Genomic DNA, 19,475 nt, shown 5'->3' with positions numbered 1-19,475 from the left:
TTTGTAACAATGGAAAGATAGGCGATGAATACCACTACATTTTAGAGTGTACAGCTTTTTCAGAGATAAGAAAAAAATTTTTACACAAAAGTTACTGCACCAGACCAAATGTTGTCAAGTTTTATGAACTCATGGCCAATTCAAATATACAATCTTTACAAAAACTATGTACATTTATTTCAAAAATATTTGAGACTGTCTGTCCTTCTTAGCTGTCCTCCTGGTATTTTCTTTTTGCATATACTTTATTATTACATGTACTATATGTACATCCTCTCTACATGCAGTTGTAAAACATTTATTTACGTATATGTATTTATATTAATTATTTATATGTGTGTATATTTATACTAATGTACCTCTGACGACATTATAGACATTGTATATACTTTATGTTCCTCATGTACCATGCTGTATGGTTTGAGCGAATAAACTGATTCTGATTCTGATTCTGAACATCTACCAGGTAATAACTGGCAGTTTAATTGAAAAGTCCATCACTCGTCAAGAATGTCAATTACTTGTGTAAAAGTTCCCTATCGATTCCCTTTATCCCTGCCCATCGATCATTATGTCCAGTTTGATTTATTAAAAAAACTATTATAAATTCTTTTTTTCTAATTCTCTCAATAGAAACAAGATATTTACTTGTATCAAAGATAGAAATCAGGTGATATAAGATAAATATCATGCATCTATATAAAGACATACTGTAAAAGCACAAATATTCGTGGGGGATTAAATTTCGTTTATTTCGTTGTTAACGATTATCAACGAAATTAAATCCCACACGAAATTTTATATTACTATATATTGAATAGAATTACATTCAATACAACGAAATTAAATGCCAACGAAACTATTTTTGATGACAAATCAACGAAATTTTATCCCCACGAAAATATGTGCTTCTACAGTATACAACCAGACTTTGTCTGAAATCTACCTAAAAAATATTAATGATATTTAAAATAGGAAGAATAAAAACATGATGTTGTCCTTGAATATTAAACAAAAAATTAAAACTTAATGTAAACTAAAGTAATCATAAGTAATCATGATTACATGAAGGAAAAGTAATCAGATGCAACTGATTACTTTTAAAAATGTCTGTAATCAGCCTGTAATCAATTACTTTTAAAATCCAAAGTTATTGTAATTTAATTGATTACTTTTGAAAGTAATCGACCCCATCCCTGACCTTTACTGTGAACTACGCGAGACTGTAGACTCCACCTTGACTATGAACTTCCCCTGACTGTAGACTCCACCTTGACTAGAAACTACCCTTTGAACATTGACTGTAGACTCCACCTTGACTATGAACTTCCTCTGACTGTAGACTCCACCTTGACTATAAACTACTTAGTACCCTTTGAACCTTGACTGTAGACTCCATCTTGACTATGAACTTTCCTTGACTGTAGCCTCCACCTTGACTATGGACTTCCCTTTGAACCTTTAATGTAAACTCCACCTTTATTGTGAACTACCTGCTGACTGTAGACTCCACCTTGACTATGAACTATCCCTTGAACATTGACTGTAGACTCCACCTTGACTATGACTACCCCATGAACCTTGACTGTAGACTCCACCTTGATTATGAACTTCCCTTGACTGTAGACTCCATAGACTCCACCTTGACTATGAACTACCCCTTGAACCTTGACTGTAGACTCCACCTTGACTATGAACTTCCTCTGACTGTAGACTCCACCTTGACTATGAATAACCTCCTTTCTGTGAGGGGTCTTTTTTTGTCCCAACACCTATTGCAACACAAGACCTCAATGCATGCTGTCTCATCCAAAGGAGCAGTCTCCACGCCCAACAGTGGGATTTGAAACCAAAACATAAGAACCAACCCCTTACTTTGCAACTCTAGAAAATTTCTAACCACTGCACCACGCATGTGACAGCACATCAATTTAGAAGATCCATAAATTGACTTAAAAAAACTTATATTGTTGCCAAAAAACAAGAAAAATTGTATCCCTAGGACCATCAAAATAATTAGTCTAGTATCTGTCTGCTACCAATTCATCATAATTATCATGAAACTACCAACAATAAAATATACTTTACATGCATTTCATACTCTATACTATACCTCTCATGCTGGCCTATCTTGGTCTTTGAAGAACACTAAAAAAGGTATTTTTTACTCATTTTTAATCATCTATTTTTTACAAGTCTACCTATCATTAAAACAATGAAAGTTATTTTGTGTAATAAAAAAGTGTTCTTGCAGAGTTCTCTTTATTATAGTAATATCTGTATATTATTGTCCCCGCCTTTGCAAAAGTGGGGGGGGGGGACAATATTAATCTCATCCGTCTGTACTTCTATCAATCTGTAGTTTTGTCCATCACAAAAACTAAATTTGGTCATAATAGTAAGATTCTCAGCCAACCTTGGTCTTTCAGTCAGATGATGTAACCTAATTAGCGTCTGAAACTTGCACAGCTTTTCATTCATGGCTGAAATATAGATTTCGGCAAACGTCAACAAGTTTAGAGATAATACAATGAAAGTTTGTTGTACAGCAAGTGGTGGGGCTTAGTCACATTTGGTGATGTGCCATATACCCTGGAACTAAAAGTGAGAGCCTGCCAGGGATGATCCTGGGTTGGGGGTCTTTAAACCAAGACCTTTAAGAAGGGAGGAATGTGTCAGTCAGCCCAGTTTGATCGCCAGTTGCCGGATAGCTCAGTTGGTTATTTGAGACCTGACCGGAGATTCAGGGGGGCACGGTTTGAATCCCAGTCTGGTCTGCATTGTTTTTCTCCTCTCTCATAAAAGGAAAAGATCCGAAGGGGACATCAGATCATTAGAGTGAAATTACTCCTACTCTCAGCACAGCTCTATTAACAATACTCATTTCTTATACTTGTATTGTCTTCACTTTTTTATAGAATAATGTTTAACAAAAAGTATAATAAATGTTAGTACAGTAAGAAAAAAATGTATGTTAAGAGAAATTTTATTTCATCAAGCCGTTCAATTGAATTTCAGGTTAAAATGTAATTTCTCAAATATCTTAAACAATTGTCAATCTGTCATTAAACACTTACAACATGTGTACAAACTAATGAATTATTTGGATTTTATAGTAATTTAAAATGGATTTCAAATTTGATTTAAGGCGGTAAAAAATAGATAGGTCAATTTTTTCCCCAAATTCAATTTCTCTGATACTTTGATCTTTTGCTCTAGGATACAAAATCTCTTCTTTATATGATATGAAAGAAATTTAATCACACATTTTTGTCCACATAGTTTGAAATATGGCCTGTAAGAAAGTTGTGAAATCAGACATTCAACGTTTTTCAACATTATCAATTAATTTATTGAAAACTTGCATGATGCTGTTTATAAAGACAATATTATTGTTACTGGTACTTGAATTCAATAAGTTTAGTTATAATGATACTGGTAAATTTGAATAAGATATTATGTAAAAATAGAGCATACATATAAGTGTCAGAATTGAAAATAATTCACAAGTAACTATGCTACACACAAAGTTATCTCACAAGAAAATGTATAATTCAATTTTTACAAAAAAATCAACAGAATGATTCTAATGGGTCCCAGAATAAATTGTGTCAAAATAAGGAAAATTGAACTGATAGTTTTATAGATATTTCATCACAATATTTTTTCTTTAACTTTTTATCTTTAACCTCTTGATATGACATTGACCTTTACAGTACATTAAACATCTCGTAATATATGTGTCCAAATATCAGCCCTCTACTTTACAAGGAACATATTAAGTTACACTGCATTTCGTAACAGACTTGCAGTCTGTACTGCATTTAAACAGCATTAAGGGATTCTAAAATGTAAGCTACCAAGTGACCAATACATGTATTTAGAATTCTCTGATTTTTTCCCCACAAAACATGATGTCAATTTTTGCTTAAGTATCGCATAAAATATCTACCAAACTAAGTGATTTTGTCTTCAAATACTGGGTAAGTTCTTATAATTATGTTCCCCAAACGAAGTTTGGGAACATATTGTTTTTACTTTTTCTGAATTTTTTCTTTGTTCTCCGGTACTTTTTTGTCCGCGAGTGTTCTCGTAAACTACTCATCCGATCTAGGTGAAACCTTTTTAGGGTCACTAGGTATGTTATGTAGATGTGCGGAACGAAGGTCATTTTGCGCGCACGTGCGTGCATGTGCGCGCACGTGTAACACGTGAAATGACCAATATAATAGATTAAGCCGTAATTTTTTAAATATTGGATGAAATGCTTTGAAACTCATAATATAAGGATATAATAGTAGTATAGACATGATGACATGGTCAAAATAGCAAGATTTCACGCGCATGCAGGTGCCCCTCGCTGCGATTGGCTGAAACTAAAAGTCTAAATATCTATTTTGTTTTCTGACAAAATCCTTTGAAATTTTGAACATAGTCTTACATTATGAAGATCTACAGCACAATATATAAGAATAATCATGAACGCACGCACATGCACGTGTGCTGCAATCTGATTGGCTAAAACTTTAAATGCCTACAACTTTCTTGGTTCTCAATAATACAGGGTGAAATTTCAAATATGAATAGATATAATGATTGCCTACATTATACTACTATCAAAAGTAAATGCATGGACGTGCATGCACATGCGACCGCACACAATGTATTAAAAGACAGTATACTTGAGTGTTTGATGTTCATGCAGAATTAAGAACTTCTAAATGTCAAGACATGTAACATACTGAAGCATGCAGATCTTTTTACCCTTGACCTTGAAACTTAGGTCAAGGTCACTGGTGACCTGAATAAAATGTTGATATTAGCCATTTACCAAAATCACCTTGACCTATGAACTTGAAATCGACCTTAACCTTTGTCCTTGACCCAAGGGTAAAAAGAAACATGAAGTACATGTACATGTATCTAGAAACACCTTTCAGAGTTTATTTCGGTTGACAAGTTAGAAGTTAAAGAGGTGGTGGTTTTTAATGACCTTGACCTTTCATCCAAATGTCACAATCAATCTTAAGTTCTTGGAATAAGATACAAGATTCAACTCCAACGTTAAATAGGTTAAGAATAAATATACCCCCACCCACCCCCCCGCCCCACCCCACACACAAACAAATCAAATTAATGGCAACGTAGAGAATCACTGTTAAACTCAAATAACACCTCGGACCCACATAAAATTTCAGGAAAACTGCAGAAAAGAGCTCGAGGAAAGTGTATTAAAATATTTCATTTGAGTTTCCAAAGTATATAGAAATTATTAATTTATACAGAAAAAATTACAAATCCTGTCGTGTTTAAAATTCCTTCGTAAAATAATCAGATATTTGCATTCATGAAAAAATATTAATAAGAAGGTGTTAAACAATATAGGTCACATTAGCTGACACGAATGTCTTTTTAAACATCTCTTGTAAAACCCAGAGAGTAGCCCCCTATGCATTGGAAAAAATGAATAGTTCCGGTCAAAAAACCTTTATATATTTATTTACAAAGTATATAAAATTTACCAGGCACAGGTATCAGAGTTGTCAAAATGGCCTGAGAGGAAATATTAAAAAAAATTCTGAACAGAAAGGAAAATCCCTTTTCCATGTATGGAACTACTATTGAATAAGTTCATTTTGATTGGTTAGGTATTGGCGTGATACCCTTAGTCGACTTTAACCCTGCCTTGTCGTCGAAATAAAACCAACTTTGAGCCCGAGGTTAAAATAAGTAGAGAAATAAAATGTGAATCGATATATTAGAAATATGACTTATGCTTGAAAAATGTTAAATTTCTATATGTATTTTTTTTCTTTGATTCCCGGGATAGAAAGATATGTTAATTGCTTAATCAACATGCCATAATCATCTTGCATATGCATGTACATGTACGTGTGCGCGCATGCAAAACGTTAAACAATACATCGTTGATAGTTGAAACCATTGTAACTTTTATATTCTTAAATGAAATCCTGGGATACTTAGCATATTTATAAAAGGTCTTAGAGGAATAAGGCACGATAAGGGACATGGGAAGCGTTTGGGGAACATCTGTAACGGTCCCCGTTACAATTAGCACTAGTTGAGAGTTGTCTTACTGGTAGCTTGTCTAGCATTGTAGTGCATATGCAAGATGGTTTTTTTTCACTTTACTAATCTGGTTTCATCTCTTTGTATGATATATAATTTTATATTGTGTGTGGACTCTAGACACTGATAGATGTTTGAAGTTATAAATCTAAGTTTATCATCACTGTAATGAAAATGAACTGTCTATCCCAACATTAACAATATTTCAGTGACATTGCATCTTACTGAACGGTGTGTCGATTTACCCAAATGGAGCCAAAGGTGACTCAAATGGACTTCTGTAGACTTTATATCAAAACTAAAATGCATCTATTTATATAAAAAAATTATTTATTTTTGCATTTAGATATTTATATTGTTGAATAATCAGAATAATGGCTATTGAAATAAATGTGTTTTATGTTTATGACAAACATTCAAATTATTGTATCAAAAAAACTTACTTTATTCATGACATTTAAGCAAATTATTTTAAAATATACGAGTTTACCAATCAGAAAATTTCACAAATCTATTCTTTTTTAGTAAATCAGTCACGTAGCAACAGGGGGCCAGGGGGCTTGCTCCCCCCCCCACTATTTTCCAGACATAACTTTTAGTTTTACTGTATTAAAAATGTTCATTGAAAGCCGGGTGTTAGCAACACCCTTGAAAGCCCCCCTCCGCCCCCTCCCACCACACACACTTTCAAAAAAAAGATGCTAAATCACTATAAATGATATTACTATTTTTATCATAATTAAGTCCCTTTGGTTAAATCGAAGCATCTTACTGAATGTCACCTATCATGGATCATCATTGAATATATAATGAATCAATGTGAACAGAACTCATCTAACCAAATATGTATGATGAAAATTGATTGAAAACTGCTCAGTTTTTAATTTATGACAGAGAATGTTAACACCTTAACATTCATAGGGAAAATCCACATTAGTCTTTGTGTACAAGAAAAAAACTTTCAGCATTTTAGACACATTAAAACCACAATAAATAGAGGAAATTCGCGTCGCAACTTTATTTGAAGTATTCTATACTGGTTGCAAGTGGCGAGACCATAATTTAACCTTACTTGTGTCTTGCATTGCATTTATCGGCAAAACAAACGATAATTATTTTTATTTTATCTTGTTAAAATACTTTCTTACTTACAATAGATCGGTTTTGATTGCGAGTTTACTTATTACTAATCATAATTTGTTCTCTCGAGTGCAAACAGCTGATTAAGTTGGATGCCGATCTCGATGTTTAAAAACATTAAACAGTTTATAGTACACTTCTGCTGTCGCTTTCTTTTCCCAAATAGTTTTTTTTCAGTCAATTAATAAATATCTAATTAAATTAGTCATATATTGCCCTTCTTCTTATGTAATTTTAGAGATGAAGTATCATATGAAAGCCCAGACCAGATGCCGATCTCGATGCAATAGCGTCGAATGTCAAACACTTATTTTTCAAGATTTTTCTGAAAATATTCAAAAAACCAGAATTCTTTGACAGTCTTGGAACTTTATTACTTCGATTTTACTTCATTTTAAACACTAATTGCGTCTTTATAAGGCGATTACAACTTTCTCTGGGTCTAATTATACGAGTGCCGAATTGCAAGGCTACCGCTTTTTTTAGAGCGACACTGAGCACTAGCGACAGTTTTCACTGGTACACCGGTCTGTAGCGAATCCCGATCCCGATCAAAGAAAGAATTGATAACCGTTAGAAATTCATACTTTTCAATATATATCGGTATAATAAAGCAATTAATTACCCCATGTGAGTTCAACATGGTGAAAGAAGGACCCTCGACCTGGCCCACTCGATGACCTGCCCTGACCTCGGCCGCTACGCGGCCTCGGTCAGGTCAAGTCACCTCGAGGGCCAGGTCGAGGGTCCTTATTTCACCATGTTGACCTCACAAGGGGTAATTAATTGTATAATATGTGTGTATATAGGGACTTGAGTCTTACCAGCAGTGTGACCTCATGACCTCTTTAAAACATAAACAGCATAGGCATAAATTATTTTAAATATCATTATTAGCATTTATCTATCTTTAATTGTATTAGGAGTAATCTAACAACTGCATAAAATAAACATTAGGCCTAGTGGTCATATAACTGGTTGCTCTTAATTACCTGTAAGGCAGTAAGTTCGTTGCATCATCTGTATCACATCATAGGATAACGGTAGAGAAATAAATCTTAAAGTACCGTCCTAATCTTTATTCTTGCTTTAAAGAGATAAAGTTATCAAAAGTTTACTCAAAGATGTACATCAAAATACATATTTCACATACCATTATATGTTTTTGTTCAACTACTCCAAGTTGGAAGTTTTCCCTTTTCTTCCACATTTCCTCTTATTGTTGTTACATGTACAGTCCAGTCCAGTACGAAAATTCGTAATATTACGAAAAAAACGTAAGATTACGAGAAAGCGTAATATTACAAGTTATCGTAATATAAAACTTATTTTACAATTTTTCGTAATGTAGTCAAATTACGAATACGCGTAATTTAGCATATTGTAGAGACTATATTACGAGTTTTCGTAATCCAAGACAAATTCAAGCATTGCAAGAAATTGAGTGGCGGGTAGCAAAATATGACGTTTACTACGAGATGTCACGGGCGATAACTTGTACGACTCTTACTGAGATTTGAATTCTGTGTGTTTCAATAAGAATTGCACGAACAATTGTATTACGAGACGAGGGTGTGATTTTTAGGGTAGACTTCGCAAGAAAAGTAGGGAGTTCGGGTAATATAGACCAATGCGACATGCTGAATCGAATATTGAAATTTACTGGAAAATTGGTCTTATCCTTGGGAAAATTCCTATAAAAGAATAATTAAAGAAATTGTCCACTCACCCATCGCTGGCGGTACTTTCTTCTTGAATTTCCATGCTTTCTGATAGGTGTAACTGACCAAACTGACCGCGTGCTATCAGTAGATGTGGAATCTGATATATTACTGACGTCATACTTTGGTACCCACCACTCAATTTCTTGCAATGCTTGAATTTGTCTTGGATTACGAAAACTCGTAATATAGTCTCTTACAATCTGCTATATTATGCGTATTCGTAATTTAACTACATTACGAAAAATTGTAATATAAGTTTTATATTACGATAACTTGTAATATGACGCTTTCTCGTAATCTTACGTTTTTTCGTAATATTACGAATTTTCGTACTGGACTGGACTGATGTAGTTCCATTCTTTCCGGTCTCCTTTACTAGAGAGCTCATGCAAGGGAGACAATCCAATCGTTTTTCAAAAGAGTTTTCCAACAATTCAATCTGATATTTTACTTAAAGTCTTAAGTGACTACCCAATTTTATTTATTTAATACATTGAACAGAACATTCTCCTTCTACAGATATATATAGAAATTTCTTAAGGTGCACAGCATTTGTAAACCACATAGCTCTTTATGGGATATAATTCTACCGGTAAAATCTTAATAAAATGAAGCACAAATTAAATTTTTCTTATAAAATAGAAAAAAATAGTTCAAAGCACTTTATGATCCACATTATTAAATTATACATAGAGTTTTGATGTCAAATATATGAATTATAACAGGATATGCCAGTCCACATATTTCTCTGATAAAGTATGACAAAATGCACTGGTTGCCATGGAAACAAGAGGTCATTTGACCGGGTAGATATATTTTTTTGAAGGACTAATCATATGCATTATGTTCACAAAATTTGAGCAAGAAATAAATTTTTCCACTTTCCATGATTATACATGTATAGGGTGAAGCTCAATGCTTACTGACACGGCCTCTTAAGGAAACTCAATAGAAAACATTTAGTCCTAACCCTTTAGTCCTAACTTTGAAAAGAAGAGTTGTGGTTTGATTTAAATATTTATTTCAAACATTTAGCAAAAAGAAAGAAATCAACGTTCTGCATCTAACAAAAAGATTAAATGTTCATTCAATTTCAAAAGGTAATTGTGTTGTTACAGAGTAGCATTCTCACTGCCATTTTTCCAAATTAATTTTAATTGCATCTAAATGAGATTGATAGCATTGACGTCGGTGACGAGGTGGACGTATATATGGTCCCAGTACTACTATGACCTACATCAATCAGAAATGCAAGAAAAATGATTGCTCTTTAGTTATTTAAGGTCTCTCTCGAGAATTTTTCAATGATGTGGATCACAACCAATTGCCGGTGCATTTTCTCCTGCACATGGGCCATTAAACAGAAAGGGGTCTTGTCGTGCCAGCAGCAAGTGCGACACGGAACCTTTCATCCGCAGGACTGGTCTTCAGGTCCATCGGTGGGATTCGAGCCCGCGGCGTAAGGATCAACTCCTTTCTTCGCGTCTCTAGAGCAGACTCCCTAACCAAGCAGCAAGTGCGACACGGAACCTATCATCCGCAGGACCGGTCTTCACGTCCTTCAGTGGGATTTGAACCCGCGACTTAAGGATCAACTCCTTACCTCGCGACCCTATAGCAGACTCCCTAAGCACTGCGAGTGCTTGGAAAATGCTTTAAGTGTATTTGATGTACATGTATTTCATTTTACTAACTTGGATCTGACTTACGCCCCACAGTGGAATTCGAACCCGCAGCATAAGGATCAACTCCTTTAAGGATCTTTGCTACTCTAGAGCAGAATCCCTTCCCAAGCAGCAAGTTTGACGCGGGACCTATATCATCCGAAGGACCAGTGTCCACTTCCCACAGTGGAATTCGAACCCGCGATCAATGCCTTACTTCGCGACTCTAGAGCAGACTGCCTAACCACTGCGAATGCATTTCATCCGAAGGACGAGTCTTATCTTGTTTCTATTTGTGTCCTTCTGGGAAATAATTTCTTTATCACAAAATCAAGAACATAAGTCAAACAATCGATCATTAGGTACTTCAAACCTGAACCTGAGCTTGCCTTGAGCATGCATGTATCTCTTATACATTTAGAAACATCAATAGAAAGCATTAAATTCAAATTATGAAATTAATGTTTAAAGGTTGATTTAAATATATATTTAAAGCGTTTTTTATGAAGCAAAGAAAGAAAATAACGTAAAGCACCTAACAGATAGTTAAATAAGTAATCATATTTCAAAAGGTCAAAAGAAATGAACATGAACAATTTGGGTTTCTAACTGCTATCCAGGCACGTAGCATCGTTTTTGAAAGTGGGGGGCCAACCAGAGAATTTCTTTTACTTACTTGTAAAGGTTGACAAAAAAGGACCTTGCCCTCAAAAATGCTATTTCTTGGGGGGTGGGAGGGGGGTTGGGGGTTGGGGTTGTGGTCAACTTTTTAAGGCCAATAGTATGCATTCACGTCATTAACCATCGGGTGGCGCTGCGGTTTTAGAGGTGGTTGTCAAGCGCTTGACTGAGTGTAAACAATTGGTAGCGTGGCGAGACACTGTGGTTTCTCCTGGACATATACCTCCAAATTAATTAATTTGTAAGGAATGCCAACTCTCTGTGGTGTGCCAGGATGTTTTAGAGGTTGTGGACACTTGTTATTTTCAGATCCAGACTTCTTTTACAGACGAAAAGTGACGCCAAATCGGTCATGAAGATGATAAGCTGACTATGGAAGCTTGGTAAACACGATGTCGCTTGTCACCAGAATTTTGGAGTCGGCGATATTAAGGATTAGATTTTTGGTAAAATATTGATTTTGATTAATCTTAATTAGTACCTTACGAAGTATATATCATTACATCATATATAGATTTAACCATAAAAATGAGTTACTATAAATACAGTATAAAACATATTGACTTGGTGTCTTAAATTGAAAAAAAAAGTGAACTCCCTTTTTATTTTTTTTCTCGTCAAAAGACATTTGAACTATTTATATTAATAGTGTCTTAATAAATTGACATATGGCAATATTATTTAATATATTATTTCAAAAGTTTGAAATCTAATTAAAATGTCTAAAGCTTGTGTTGCTTTGTGATTTTGTTGTTAAACAGACAGACACAGCACTTTTAAATTCAATAGGATTAAATCTGATGGATTTAATGTACAATGGCAGTTTTCTTTTAAAAGTATACAAATAGAGTGTATGATATGTTGATGTTCCCATAGAATTAACTTGATTTGTTAGCAAATGGAATAAATACTGCAATTTATAATTTAATATCAATGTTAAATTTTATTATATATTTTAAATTTCAACACCAGAAATAATGAGATATTTTTTCGCCGCTTGATTAGTATGAGTAGGGTCTTTGGTTTTCCCTGGGTAAATATTGATTATATGATATTCTATTTTAACTCAAGACAATTACAAAACAAAAATAATGTTTGCACAGTTCCTTGATTACAGGAGACAAGAGTAGACTAAAAAAGGATGCAGTAAACTTGACATCCAGTGTTGGACTTTAAAACTCCAGCAATACAAGTCCAACAGCTTCATGGGTATGTAATAACTCATTGATAATGTAGATTCAATCAATATGTTAACAAAATCCATGGGCAAGAGAGACTCGTCAAATCTACGAACATTGGTTTCCAAGAACATTGTACCTGCATGCTCAAATTTAAGAATGAAAGAAATAAATATGTATAACTATTTAATACAATCTTTATTGTTTTATTTATTTACAGCCATGAATAAAATAAGCAAAATCCTTAACAGAGAAAAGTTCAAGCTTTGGAAAGATACTGTACATGTACATAATTTGGCGTTTTCAAAATTTAGCGCAATCAATGGATATGGAGTTGTTGGCATAATCATGAATTAGCGCTACAAATATTTGTGTCGTATATTCTATTTATAAATGAATTCTTAGTGGTATTCATGAATAAGCACATCCTCGTCTGTGCAAAAGCAGCTAAAATATGAAGCCCGCTACTTCAATGTCAGTTTTTGTACAAACCAATATTAAAATGTTAAGTCTGTGCATTCTTTCATTTCACAAATTAATTTCTCTTGCCAGGGCTTGTTTGAGTACATCAGCTTCTTTTCTCTTGCAGTTTTTGATGGAATCCCTTCAAATAAGAATGAGTAGCAATTAATATAGAGTAAATAGCATTATCATGACTGTACTTGTTTTATGGTAAATTAAACTGTCTTTAAATATTTAAAATTTATAAATAAAATTGATGTACTTTTCAAATTAGAATGGAATCCTTACTATTGTAATTGTAAGTTTGTGAAGATACTGCATACAAGATCAGTGTACCGATATTTCTTCTATTAGAGAATTTTCCAAGCATGAGCATAAGTAGTCTATGTGTGAACAGGCTGAATGTTGCCCCATATTTCCAGCAGAACATTCTCTCTGGGAATGTATAGGACTGCCAAACATCTCAGCACTTTGTCTTAGGTTGTAATACACCTAGTGATAATAAAAGGAAATACATTTTTTAAGAATTAATATTGGAAGCATTGAAGTATTGCATAGGTCTAATTTATGAGTACTTTCTATTATTTAAAAAAACAGAAATGCAATTACATACCAGTTCTTTTTTTCCCCTGGCAGCACTGACAATAGGATGGATGCCATTTCATGAATTGGATGGGGAAAAATAGAATTTTCATGTTACATGTACCATCCAGCCACTAATAAAGCTCCCTGTAAGCTTTGACATCTTATTTTACCTGCTGATCTCCTAAATAAAATAAAATGAAAAAATATATATTCTTAAATAATTTAAAAATAACGCAATTTACTCAGTACAGGCTTTTATTTAGAAACAAATATACAGTCAGCCTGTAAGTGAGGTCTATCCATAGTCCTGATTATAAATTTTTTTTCAAAGGACTGTAAAATTATATGTTTTTTCTATTTAGTTGTACAATAACAGCTACTACAAGTATATATTCCTTTTATTTATTTTTACATGCAGCAGGTTTTATTTAATTACTGAGTATAATTTTCCGACTTAATGAATTGTAAATGTTACAGCAAACTAGGTTGTTAAGGATCACATTATAGAAGCGTAAATACCGGTACTGTACAAAATGGACCTAGCAAATTATAACTTTAAAATATTTGTACTCATTTTTACCTTTATAATAACAAAGGTGTTATGCTCTAAGTATACATGTAGCTACTGACTATGAAAAAAATGTGTACAGAACAAATAAATTTCAAATTATTCATATACAGTATGAAGTATAAGGGCACATATTAATTCTATGTTTGTTTGTTGTCTAATGTCCCTCTTAAGAATTTTTTACTCATATGGAGACACCATCATTTGCTGATGGCGGACTGCAAATATACTTATTCTCGGCACTGTGGGCTATTGAGCAGTGATGGATCTTTTTTGTGCCAAAACCTACTGCAAAACAGAACAACGGTTTATACGGTCTCATCTGTAGGACAGGCCCAAGTATCATGAAACAACCTTAGACTTAGGTCAAATTTTAATCTTCAGTAAAATGTTTATTAATTGTCAACTTAATCTCTAAATTGGCAGTTAACAGCAAAATAGTGATGCAATATTTATCAGTATTTTTGATTTTGAGTTTTACAACACTTCAGCACACCATAAAAATTTTGACTTAAGCTTAAGATTTTTCATGATCCCAGGGCATCTCCATGTAATGCAGTGGATTTGAACCTGCGACATTAGGTTCAGCTCTAACCACTGTGAAATGTGGGCGACTTACATCAAAGTAAAAGTACCAGTCTCAATTTTTTTTAATATAAAAAAAACAAACAATATGAGGCTGATCGGAAATCAGTTATCTTTATCCAATATCAATAAATGGTCAATAAATGTATCTCTGTGTAGGATCTAGAGAGTCTAATGGTGAGGGTTGAAATATGATGTTTGTTTCAGTTTTGTTTATTTTATTTTATTTTTTTTTTTTTTTGTAATCTGTTCAAATAAAATGAATGTTTAGTTTGTATTTGCCTTGCAATGAATATTACATTGCACTTAATTACCCTTGATGATCATTTGGGACCTTGCTCTTTTAAACAACAAAAACGAAATGCAACAGTATGTAACATAGCTGCGATGATTGTCATGTAAAAAGGAATAAATAACAAAATATAGCCATAGGCATTCATATCATATACTAATGCATTCCATTTGAATCTAGTGTTTGTGTATGTGGTAAAGATAATAATACATCTGACAATCTACAAAAATGTCGATTGTAAACTCAACGCTTTGTCGTTGTACTATCTTCGTCATATAAGCATGTTACACTCGATAATTCTTAGAAAGTTTCCATAAATGTATATTATTTACAAACAATAATTACCCAAGATTCGGATAAACCTTTCTCCCGGTTGTGACAGCTCGATTAAAGATCGATTCAGCCCCTCCGTTTGGCTCCACTGGACACGTCCATTTGTTTACATTGTTACAAGCGCCGCGGTGATTAAAGCGTTTACGTAACCACCTCTAGTACACCAGCAACACCTGACGTCATAAATATGACGAATGAGTCCTATTTCCTTTTCACTTCCAATTTTTTGCATACAATACTACATTTCCTTTATTTCACCATACTGTGGTAAGAAGTGGGGGGGGGAACCAACCTTTCAATGGACATTTTCAACAGTAAAGGCAATGTTGGGAAAAAAGTTGGGTGGGGGGCAGCCCTCCCCCCCCCCCCTGTAGCTACGTTTAAAGAGAGTCCACATAAACCATGTTGGGGGAGCTTATGTGATACCATTGGTGTTGGTGTCTTTGACAACATCGGCATGCTAGATTGTTTAAAAACTTCTACATGTTTGTCGTTGCCAAATTAGAATTGCAAGATGGAAGAGTTAAGCGATGTATTCATTTTACAAGTACCAGTCAAGGTATCATATGCTGCTGCAATTTAATCTTAGGAATGACACGGTTAAATTTTAGAGAGCAGGTCTTCTTTCCAGGAAACTATAAGCCTTACGTTGACCTTGCATGGATGTTACGTCTAAGGATGGAGACTAACACTACAAGGCTTTGAATGCTTGATTTGACCTTTATATTCAGAGTCAGAGACCATTGGATTAGCCCGTTCCCGAGTAAATGCATGCCCTGTCAGTTTAAAAACATTAATAATTGATGCAACTTCGAATTATTTTATGATTTAAAAAAGTCAAAACTGGTAATACTTTCTACGACACACAATATCTTATATAACTCCTGCCTGTTTTATTATTCTTCTTTCTTAAAATGATAGCAAAAATTGCAAAAATCCATCATCAAAAGAAAAAAAATAATAATTAAAAAACGATATAAACGGTATATTATTTGTATGATAAGCATGCATTACATGTACATATAGTTCTAAATAGAGATTGTTCTATCTGACGTATCCGTATCCGTATCGAGGCATGAGAAGCATCTCGATCCCGATGTCTAACTCATTATATATGCTTTTTCTCATACCCCTTTTAAATAAAGCCTATTAACTGGCAGTACAGCATGGGGGTTATGATAATTATTTCAGTATAAATGTGCATTAAACTGGTGTATGTCTTTATTATTTTATTAATGAGTACTCATAAAATGAGCATGTAAGTAATTAACTGTTTTATTCAAAATTAACATTATATCTTCAAAACCATTACATTAGTCGCCCACGTGGCGCATTGCCTCTGCTGTAGAGTCGCGAATTAAGTAAGAAATTGATCCTCACGTCGCGGTTCGGGCTTGGAGACCGGTCCTTAGAATGTTAGCATTTATCTGCGTCGCAATAGGTGTTGGCAGAAAAAAAGATCCCTCACTGCTCAATGGCCATTAGTGCCGAAAAAAGGTCACATTTTGCAACTCTCGATCCACCGGCAAATTGTCTCCATATGAGTAAAAAATATGCGACAGGGACAATAAAAACAACCAAATACTGCACTATGACATAGTTCATAAGAAGAACAACTTTGTTCGTCTTGCCGCTAAACATGCGCAAAGACAGACAATGTCACTGATATGTAATCGGGAATGGCGAAATAAAGTTGAAATGACTCTGAAAATTTTTATCAACTTGATTATGTGTTCTACATAGACCCGGTATTTGCTAAATTTCCTGTTAACGTTCTGATACTCTCTTCTAACATTTTCTGGTTGACGACGTAATTGAGCTTCAGTGAACGGGGTGACGATTGGGTGTCTGGAAGGATATATACAGTCTCCCAAAAGATAGCAACCTCTTGGAAAATCCAGTGTTTTACCAACCCCTTTGGATGTCATCATTCGAAATGTTTGGGCGTCGTTATTATGGCCCAGAAATCCCGATTCTACATGAATGATTCTAGATGTTTAAGCTATTGTCAATGACAACCTGTGTGTGGACACAGTGAAATTTACGATGCCCACTATAATAAAGCCTTTGGGGTTCATTTGATGGCATATATATGCGATGTGATGTGCCATCAATCGCTCCTACTGCTTGAGGCAACTGTCTCCACACACCCCTTCGGCGATGCCATTCTCTATTCGATGGCCAAGATATGTTTTCTCTTAAAACAGCATGCAAAATTGGCCACACTAAATTAACAATACGACGAGCTGATGATACAGAAATTGAAAAAATATATGACAGACTCGTACATGTAGGGTAGGTTTTCAACCATAGTTACTGTAGTGTCAACAAAATCTTATTTCTGTTGTTCAAACCATATCTATGTCGGTAAGGACCCAACATAAGACTGCAAAGACCACACAGTTCCGTAAATGATTCAGGTGTCTCGCCAGTTCCGTCAAAGAACAGACGCCTCTTCTGAGATAAATCTGAAAAAACATCCCTTCCCCTCCTACATCTTACTGTGTATACATCATCAAAAAACAAAAGGTTCCTGCTGGAAAATGTACTCAAACTGGGCAGGTCAAGTACTGAAAAAATCATCATCAAAACACCACGAATTTCTGTTTCGTGTTCATCCACTTCGAACGCCTCTAACATCAGAAGTAAAAGTGATATGTTTATATTGTGAAAGGGGGTATCAAAAACAGAAAGCAACAAATATGCAAGAGAGTCTCCTTCCATTTCGCTAAGAAATACCAGTAATATTCCCTGTATACCAGTGTTTTGTGCTTCTTTTTTATGGACGATCTACGAGCTGTGACAAATCGGTTAAAATTACTATATTTATACCCACGTGGTACCAAATAGGGCCGTGCGCAATCGTGGTCCTATTGTATAGTGTCCTTTTATAATACAAAGGAGTCTTCGTCGAGAAAAGAGGTTCCGATAAGGGTGATACTTCTCAATAATATACTTTTTCCTTCTAAATAAAGGGGGTCATTACGGGTCAATAAATATCTAAGCGGCAACTCTTACAGGCGCTGATCCAGGAATTTCTTAAGGGGCGACCAACTCATTAAAAAAACAACCCTGAAATTTCATGAAGTAAAAAAAAAATTAGATTTCTTTTTCAAATGTATTTATCCAAGAAGAAAAAAAGACAACCACCTCTTCCCTCCTCCTAAATTAATAATGAAATCAAAATATAGAAAAAAAAACCTCCTTAAAATTAATACATTTCCAAGAATAAAAAATCGTGGTGTTGATGATGGGGTCTTCGTTTTCGGGCTGGGGTGGATGAGTGATTGATGTCAAAGTGATTTTTTATTGATTCAGTATAGTCACTGCAAATTCGGGGGGGGGGGGGGGGGTATAGATCTGCACACGTCTTAATTTTTAAAAGTATTGATTATTTAATTATTGTGTTGAAAATTATGAGCACGTTGAACATTTTTTATAAATCAACTTTAAGGAGGCTGGGGGGTCAACAAATTAAAAAAAATACAAACAGATATAAGTTAAATTTTTAGACTTGATATCTTTAGCTATCAACTATCATTTGACAAAGGTCGCCCGCGTGGCGCAGTGGTTAGAGCGTCTGCTCTAGAGTCGCGAAGTAAGGAGTCAATCCTTACGTCGCGGGTTCGAATCCCACTGTGGGACGTGGAGACCGGTCCTTCAGATGAGACCGTATAAACCGAGGCCCCGTGTCGCAGTAGGTGTTGGCACGAAAAAGATCCCTCCCTGCTAAATGGCCCTGAGTGCCGAGCATAGGACAAAATTTGCAGCTCTCCACCGGCAAGTGGTGGCATCTCCATATGAGTGAAAAATTCTCGAGTGGGACGTTAAACAATATACAATCAATCAATCAATCATTTGACAAAGAAAAATTTCATACATATTAGTTTTAAAATTTGATCATTTTTGGATATCTTTATATGGAATTCTTCTTCTAAAGAAGATAGAAATAGTCTAAAAAATGGCCACGACCACCCAGCCTCATTAAGTATTTTTTTTCAGGGGGGGGGGGGTAATTACCAGAATTTAGTATTTTAACAAATTACGTGTTACCGCTGCACTGATTTTGATAATCACAAAATCGCTTGCCTTGAATAGTGCACAAAGTTTAACTCGAGCTAGCAAAAAATAGTACAACCAGTGAAACATTGTTTTGAATATATTATTTTATTG

General features: G+C 34.6%; 1 long non-coding RNA gene across 1 annotated transcript; it reads right to left on the bottom strand.

Moving 5' to 3' along the window:
• Nucleotides 1-13,339: 13,339 nt before the first annotated feature.
• On the bottom strand, nt 13,340-15,390 carry LOC134275272 (uncharacterized). Its single transcript, XR_009993788.1, has 3 exons — nt 15,315-15,390; nt 13,553-13,705; nt 13,340-13,431 (listed from the first exon to the last, which is right to left on the bottom strand). It is a non-coding gene; the product is annotated as an uncharacterized LOC134275272 (long non-coding RNA).
• Between the last annotated feature and the right edge of the window lie 4,085 nt (nt 15,391-19,475).

Source organism: Saccostrea cucullata, unplaced genomic scaffold (assembly GCF_032062105.1).
Source record: "Saccostrea cucullata isolate Sc308-1 unplaced genomic scaffold, CSIRO_AGI_Scuc_v1 ctg754, whole genome shotgun sequence".
Lineage (NCBI taxonomy): Eukaryota > Metazoa > Mollusca > Bivalvia > Ostreida > Ostreidae > Saccostrea > Saccostrea cuccullata.
Note: the sequence above shows the minus strand (reverse complement) of the source record. Positions and strands in the feature narration are given on the sequence as shown.